The following is an 8,729-nucleotide window of genomic DNA, read 5'->3' on the forward strand; positions in this document are numbered from 1 at the left end:
CACGGCCCAGAAGGACCTGCCTGAGCCCCAGTGGGTTCTGAGCCCAGGGTGGCAGCCCGCTGTCTCCTCCTCCTTGCCCTGCCGGCCTGTTCCTACAGAATGCTCCAGACTTCTCCTGGTCCATTTCCCTGGGCTCTGTGAGGCCTGGCCAGCAGAGGGCACGGTCCTCTATATTCTGGAGACCAGAGGCTGAAGAGAGCAGCTTTGGGGACCTTTGCGGCTCTAACTCAGCCTCTCCAAGCTGCAGGGAGCCACCGAGGAGCTGGGTGAGAGCTCGGGAGATGAGGGTGTCCCGAGATCCCGAGGGAATTTCACAGAGCTGGCCCCTCCTCTGATACGGGTCCTGCAGCATGCCCCCCCCCCCCCCCCGCCCAGGCTGGGCACACAGATGCTCCTCTGTCATCAGTCCTGGCCTGGCCCGGTTCTTCTGTCCCAGGAACAGACCAGAGTCCTAGGACAGCCCCCCGCCCCCGGCCCGCGGGAGGGCAGCGGGAGAACTCAGGGCCAGGCCTGCGGGACTGTTTGCCTTCGCGGGCAGGGTGACGGGCAGCAGGTCGGGCAGTTTCATGTTTCTGTTGACGGATGCTGCTGAGCACCTCATGACGTGCCAGCCACGGTGGCGAGCACGGGGTGAGCCCAAACACCACGACGGCCCGTGCCACATGAGCTGTGCTGTCAGCTGGGAAGACACGTTCGACGCGGACTTTCATGACGTGTCCAAATTACAAATGCGGTGAGTACTTTGGAAGACAGGAGAGGGTGCTCTGCGGGGGGGGGGGGGGGGGAGCTTGGGGTCCCGCCACTGCGAGGGCAGGGGCTGGCCCACGAGGCCTTCCTCCTCCTGAAGGTGGACACCAGGGTGTGACCTCCCTCCTTCCTTTGGCAGGCGCCCCCTTGCCGAGGCCTAAGTTGAACGCTTCCCGGTTCCACACACCTGCAGCCCTTTCAGCTCCAGGGAGGCTCCTTCCTGTCCATCCTTACTGTTTCCAGCACCGCTTTCCGCTCACGTCCTGCGTGTCCCTCTGCTCTCTCTGTGTTGGGAGTGGACTCCGCAGAAAGGCATTCCATGTTGCGGGGCCTCGGAATGTCTTGGAACTGAGCGGTCACTCAGGACGTGGTTTATCTGTCCGGCTCCAGGGTTCCCAGCAGGGTCCCAAGGACAACAACGATGAGCCAGGGAGAAGGCAAAATGGGTTTAAATATGACAGTTTTTTTGGGGAAACGCCTGGGGGGGGGGTGGCAGGATGGAGCTGGTGCCGTATCTCCACCTGAGACTCAGAAAGGCTGTGCCCTCCGAAGCCAGGATGTGCCCGAAGTCGCCTGTTTGCACGGGCTTCCCGCGCTCACACTCAGGTGCTTGTTGCTTAAGAGCTTCCCACTCTGTCCGAATCCCGGTCATCTGAACAAAATGTGAGTCCCTGCTTGGTGACAGACCAGGCTGGAGGGTGTGGGGGCTCAGAAGCCTCAGCCCAGGACACCCCAGCTGGAAGCAGCCACCTTTCCTGCTCACCTGCTCTGTCTGGCCTCGTCTGTTTCCACCTCCCACCTGCCCCCATGGCAGCTGAGGTGTCACAGGCAGGACACTTACTCGACGGCGCAGCCTCTTCCGTGCGTTTCCACACACCTCTGAGACTCAGGTTGTGTAGCTTTTGAGGGTCTGAGAAAGGTCCCCGAGGGGTGACGTGCTCCCGGGAGAAGGCTCCTTGTGTGTGAAGGGTTGGACAGTGGGTGGAAAGGGCCCAGCTGCACGTGGCGGCCAGCTCGTCGTTGCGGAGGCCCACAGAGCTTGGCTTGTGCGGTGCACATGGACTTGCATGAAGAATGCAATTTCTGAATTATACCCCTGCCCTTGCCCCAGACATACTGCCTGAGGAAGAGCACTGTGAGCGCTGCCCCCACCCAGCCTCATCCCTCCTGCTCCCAAGGAGTTGGCCAGGCAGGTTTGAGATGCACACAGGCTGTGGGAGGGCAGAGGGAGGCTGGGAGGCTCTGGCTTCTGGGATCAGCCTCAGCCACTTTTGTTTTGAGGAGTTCAGGTAATGGATAAGGAGGACACGCAGCTTTTCCGTGGGTGCTTAGAGCTGATAGAGAAGCTTGCAGGTATCAAACCAGGATAGGTTTCAAGACTGGAAGCAAGGAGAACTTTGCCATATAAAGTGAGAGGCTACAGAATTCTGGAAGAACAAGGGGATCAAATAAGATTTTAAGAAGTGGTTTTCTGCTTCATCCCCCTTGGCATTCTTCCAGATATTTGAGTGAAAACTGACACTAACGTTTCACATTTTGATTTTGGGGCTTTGTTCTTTGGAGTGTGACTCCATGTGCAGACCAGACAATACGAAATTCCTGTTTGTATTTGGGTTACACACACAGCACATGCACATAAACACCACACATACAGCACATGTATCACACACACAGCATATACAGTCACACATAGCACACATGTATCATACATATGCCACACACATCACACATGCCACACATCACGTACACACACGTCACACGCACACACACACCACACACAACACACATGCCACACACACAAAAGGAACCACTCTGAGAGATGCACTTTTCAGATGAGAACTGAGATTTTTCATCATAACTTGTAATACGTACATCAATACATCAAATACATTTGACCTGTTGTTCATTCATCTATCTGCCAGGTGGATTAAAATGCAGTCTTACTCCTTTTCTGACTCATTTATTCTCTCCTAGGAGAAGTCATTTGTACTCCAGCTACTTTTAAAAGGCATGAAGCCCAGGCTAAAGAAAGCCTCCTCTCTGGTTGAAATTCCACAGTGAAGCCTGGTCCAGAAATAAATCACAAAAATAGACAGTCTTTCCTCATCCGCTGTAGAGGGCACAGTGGACAGAGCGCTGTCACAGTAAAGCTTCTTAGCAGGGACCATGTCGGCTCCGGGTGAGACTATCAGCGAGCAGGCCAGCCACACTGTGGAGCAGCTGCCCAGGAGCGGGGAGCGCGACATGCCAGGGAAAGTAAAATCCAATAACAAGATGGATGAGCCTTCTTGGCTCCTGTCTTGTACCTAATTACCCAGAGGAAAGGCTGACAATGGAGACTGTAAATTGTGCCTGGAAAACAATCCTGGGTGGGGCCCTCCCTTTCTGTGTTCAGAGGCCAGGCCTCCGGGCCAGCCTGCTGCTTTCCTAGGCTGGTTTCTCCAGGGCCAGCTGGGGTCTCCTTGGAAGCAGCCTCTTGAAACACTCTTTCCTGCTCCAAGTGCCCTGCCCACGTTTCCTCAGCATTTCCCTTCTCTGAGTGAGGCCTCACCCCCTTCCTGTTTTCCTGGCCCTTAATGACTCCAGCCCAGGGAAGGCAAAGGTTGTCCGATCCCTCTTCTTTGTTTTTACTCTCTGTACCTGCCTGGGCCCCAGGCCCCAGCCACGAGAGGAGCAGCTGTTTCAGGACCCGTGGCTCACCCCAGCGAGGGTCTGCGGCTGGTCACACCTGCACGGGGGCAAAGTAGCTGAGTCACTGGTCACCCACCCACCCAGGCTTTCGTGGCTTTCAGTGAGACACCAGCTTAACAGCGTCCAGATAGGAAAGGAAAGCATGGCGAAAAAACAATAAACAGGATGGGATTTCTAGTTTGCAGGCTCTGCTTCTGTAAAACACCAACATTGTCAAAGGGAAATTCTGGACATTCATGCAAAATGTGCTTGTCCCTAGTTATGGACCACGCTGTGACCTATGTTCCTCAGATGTTGGCAGTGGTGCAACCTGTTTTCCAGAATTGCTACCATGCCGGGTAGAGAATGACGATAAGTGGTTTCTTACTTGAAGAAACGTAACTGTGGGCGGGCAAAGTACCTGGGGTCTGGCCCCATGGTTTGGTTATCCCCCTGAAGAGGGTGGCAAGGGAGATCCTCCCTGGGTGCGATGCAGGGAAGCAAGGCTGAGCGGCCGGGAGGACCGTGGGGGCATCTGGCCTTTTCCCTATTGCCCTCCAGACCTCAAATTCTGTCCTCCGTGTAGACACGCAGGCTGGAAGGAGCTTCAGAGCCAAGGCAAGGCCATCTGGGATTTCTCCATCCCTACTCTCTCTGGATCAACACAGTTGTATTTCCACTGACTAAATATTTAAGGACATTCTCAAAACAGAAGCTGCTCCTGGGTCGGTGGAGATGTAAGTCAGCAGGTGGAGAGGACTTCCTGGGCATTGGTGGCTATTTCTTGACGATGAGTCACACAGACTGTCACATGCTCTTTCTTTCTTTCTTTGAAGATTTTATTTATTTATTTGAGAAAGAGCATGAGCAGGGGGGAGCTGGAGAAGCAGACTCCCTGCTGAGCAGGGGGCCTGACCCAGGCTCCATCCCAGGACCCTGAGCCAAAGGCAGACGCTTAACTGACTGAGTCACTCAAGTGTACAACCCACCACCCCCCCCGCCTTTTCTTTCTAGTGCAGGCATTTTCTTGTCCTTGAATCTCATTTCATCTCATTTCATCCTCCTGAATGGTGCTGGAAGGAAGCCAAAAGCTAATCTCACCATTTTGTTGAAACTGAAGCTCAGAGAAATCAAATCATTCACCCAAATTGACACGTGCATTCAGCAAACATTTACAGATCATCTGCTGGGGACCAGGGACTATAGTTGGCCTTGGGCATATGAGGACAAAAAGCAACAGCATCCTTTGTTTTCCTGGCTCCTACAGGCTGCACCCAGGGCTTCCTGAGAGTGGGGAGGATTTGACAAGCTAATCAGAATGGGACGGGAAGCAAAAATAGCATTTCTCCACTGTCACTTTCCAAATGAACTGAGCTGTCCTTTAGAGACTTTGCTGCCTCAACAAGATGCACCACGGAGCAAGGGCTTGCTTCCATCACAGGAGAGGAGCCGCAGCAGCACCACCTCGGGCCTCACAGGAGCCCAGGGAGCTGCAGGCTGCAGAGAATCAGAACACGGTAAAACATGTTTAGCCCCATGACGGGAAGGAAAGATTCAGAAGACACAGGGGTTCTACAGGGCTTTGGGGAGGAAATGATATAATGTGCACGAAAGAGATTTTTTTTAAATGCTTTTCCTATTTTTTTTTTCATTGGAATCAAAAGTGCTTTTTCAGGACGGGTTAAAACATTCATCAAATGCAATTTGTACTGTTTTATTTTCTACAAGGATTGAGGAATATTATAACAACAGAAGCAGAGAGATTAAGATGAGTAAAATATAAAGATGCAAAGTAAGCATCATGCCCTCATGGGAAGGGAGACAAAACCTTAAGATAAACTCTATTCTTGAATGACTGTTGATTCAAGCATATAACTTCTGTCTGAGTTCCCTGGTAGCCGGGGGGAGGGAGGAATGCCATGAGTTTGTGACTTTTCTTCATTAGCTAACTCAAGAATGCTAGGCCAATCACGAAGAGACACACTTCCCTCTGCACTGGATTCTAGAGGGCATCCTTCCCAAACCTCTGTAGAAAACACTGTAAATGCAGCTGGGGGCTTCGACTGTTTTTAATTTGACTAGAAATTGTGTCCATCTGTTCATTTATTGTAGCCAAGCATTAGTATTAAAAGCCTTTGAATTCGCATCATTTCTGAGCCTGCTTAAAAGTTGGCCGATAGTCCCTGCTGCGAATGACAAGACTGGGATAATGAGGAACTGCTCTCAGGGACAGTGGTCAGGGTGACTTGGGTTGGGCTGTAGGTGGATTCCACTTGTGGGTGGAATTCTGACATGCCACCTCTAACCCACACCATCCACCCGGAGAGACCACCCGACATTGTGTCTCTAGTTGTCGTCTCGCTCTGGGTAGTTCTTCCTCCAAGTCTGCCATGAGTCCCCAGATGCACAATTAGGTGCCCAGGGACTCCCACCTGTGTGCATTCCTGACACCATAGACCCCCTCCCTGTCCGTCACTTCTCAGCTGGGTGACCCGGACAAATGCCCAGTGTCTCTGGAGAAATGGAGGGGCTGTGTCAGTGGCTGTAAATTTCCTTTCAGCTTGCATTTCTGCCTTTCCTTCAACAGCCCTGGAGGTAAAGGTCCATGCTGAGATCCATGGCCACTGACCTGAGAACTACTTCTCTGGAAGCTCTCTGTTCAGAAACCTGTGGCATGTAGTTGGGTCTCCTGCTCTGGCTTTTATTATAGTTGGGTGATGGGGCTCAGGTTTTCATATTTTCATCAAATCATAGACCATGTTCATTTGGAAATGGTGATGAGCGACAGATGCTGTCTAACTGTGCCCAACAGTTGGGTCTCTACAGATGGTTAACTGCCTTGAGAATGGACTGGGGACAACTTCTGCTAGACTCAGCTAAAACAACAGGCAGTTGGACAGCTGGCTGGGGTGGGGGCGGGGATGGGGGCGGGGTCTCGATTTACCGCAGTGCGTCCGCACCCCAAGGCAGCTGTGTCCACGCTAGTCGATGAGATCGTTACAGCACCCATGAGTGAGTAGAAATAGGAGTTTATGTCCTTGAAAAACAATAGCATGTCTTCAGCAAACTCTCCCTCCAGGGGCTGCTTTGCTACATGTGGCTGGTGGGAAAACGCAAAGGAGGGAAGTCTGCCCTGGCTCAGTCTCCCACTCTTGCCAGCTGAAAACTCCAGTAGGGAGGACATGATCAAGGAATTAAGACCCCTTGACAAACAAATCCTCACCTACTGTCATGAAGTTGGAGGGCAGAGTGGAAAGAAAATACTTCTATTTTCTCTGTTAGGTAGTGAAAAGCAGAAAGGGCCAGGTACTGATTTGGAACCCTTTCTATGAGTCACGAGTACACTTGGTTTTAGACATAATTGTCTCATAGTGCTGAGAGTTTGGAAGGCCCAGAGGAAATGTGGCGGGCCCACCAGGGGTGGTGGGGGCCCATTTCTTTTCTTCTAAACTCGTCAAGGGTGCAAGGACCCAGCTCTCACGTCTTGTCCTTCAAGTTTCCAGCTAAACAGGCAGTGATTCCCACAGAGGATCACTCTTTAATTAAGTCCAATGATTTGAAAGGGGTCACCTCTAACTAGTATCGTGGGCTACGTGTACTGGGGGTTTCTGCCTCTTGCACATACTGACCCAGGATAGGACTGAGGTGGGGGGGAAGATGCTTCTGAATGAGCTACAGCTTCTTCTTTTCTGGCAAAGGGAAGAACAGCAGCCTGCAGACCTCTTCTACCCTTGAGGCAGGAGGCTCTGTCTCTCTGGTTTGCTTTGGGAAGGGTTTGTTCAGGTCCTGGGAGGGAGAGAGGAGGTTAAGAACTGGTGTCAACTACAATTCATCTTAAATTCCGCGAGACCCTGCAGATTTCAGTCTGACACCAGTCATCACCAAGGCATGCAGGCTTGGGCTGGGGATGGGGACTCTGTCTCTTTTTCCTAATGCCTCTGTAAAAAGGAAGGCATCTTGCTAATGCTTCTGTAGGAAAAAAGACATTTTAATCCCTTTAGCATGGAAAGTGGTTCGCGTGTTTCATGTTGGTGGCTGACAGTACATAAGGCAGCAGCAGGAAAAATTTCATTTATATCTCACCACTGTGAAGACAAAAGATACAATTTCTTGTCGGTGGTTATATTTATCATTGTGTTTCTTTGCGTCATCTATGAAAATTTTAATAAGGCTCTCATTCTGATATATCTAATTCTAATATAACCTCAAGCTTGCCACAAAAAGCCATTTGCTATCTATAGATAAATTATAACACAATTTGGCAAAACAGTGCAGCTGTAAGCCATGATTTTTCTTTTGCTGGTTGTGGGTGGGACACCATTGTCAGAGATGTCCTCAGAGGGTTTTGGCAAGTGTGCTCGGACCAATGAAGTCCCTGCCTCCTGCTTCTCAGAACCGTAGGCTCCAGGATATATCCTCTTTCCATGCTGACTTCCAAAGAGAAATCCAAATCACTGCCCCAGAGTTTTGAAGTAGGTTTTAAGTACATAGTTTCTCTCCTTTTTCTGCAAAATGGTAGTCTGGGCTTCTCTGAATACTGCTCACATACATGCTAAATGTTATTTTTTTTTAAAGATTTGACTTATTTATTCATGAGATACACACACAGAGACAGGCCAAGACACAGGCAGAGGGAGAAGCAGGCTTCCTGCAGGGAGCCTGATGTGGGACTTGATCCTAGGACCCCAGGATCATGCCCTGAGCTGAAGGCAGATGCTCAACCACTAGCCACCCAGGCATCCCTATATCCTAAATGTTTAAATCTTAACTCTTAATTGAGAACAAAAATTGGCTTAACCATTTTACTTAAGAGGAGACATGATTACTGCTTATGAATCAAGACACATCTCCAAAAGCTGAATTCTGAAGCTTTAAGTCACCGCTTGCAGGATACTACCACTAGCTCTGGGAACTACTGTGCTATCTGAAGACCCTGTTCCTTGGTGGGGGCAGGGAGCCTAGACATCAGCATGATGTCTGTGACACAGAGCCTGTGTTTTTGACTATTACTGTTTTTAGCCAGTCTTAGCTAAGTGACCTCAGCTCCTACTCAAGTCTGGACAGTGACCTAGCTGAGTGCAACAGGCTAGCTCTGCCCCATTTAGATGGGAGACGTCAGAGGGTGACACATGGTGACCACATTAGAAAGGAACAGTATGTCCCCCAACGCAAGGGCTTCCTGTAATGGGAAAGTGCTGGTTTGGTGGCATTTGGCACATAGTAACATGCTTCCCAGAGATCCTGGTCAGGGTCTTAAAGGCATAATTAAACTATAATATGATTGTTAAGAACCTAACATTAGAAGTTGTCTT

At 50.7% G+C, this 8,729-nt stretch overlaps 1 long non-coding RNA gene across 1 annotated transcript; it reads left to right on the top strand.

The window, feature by feature from the left end:
- The first annotated feature begins 359 nt into the window (after window positions 1-359).
- On the top strand, window positions 360-5,566 carry LOC118352168 (uncharacterized). Its single transcript, XR_004808861.2, has 2 exons — window positions 360-733; window positions 887-5,566. It is a non-coding gene; the product is annotated as an uncharacterized LOC118352168 (long non-coding RNA).
- The last annotated feature ends 3,163 nt before the right edge of the window (window positions 5,567-8,729 follow it).

The sequence above is a fragment of the Canis lupus genome, chromosome 24 (genome assembly GCF_003254725.2).
Source record: "Canis lupus dingo isolate Sandy chromosome 24, ASM325472v2, whole genome shotgun sequence".
NCBI lineage: Eukaryota > Metazoa > Chordata > Mammalia > Carnivora > Canidae > Canis > Canis lupus.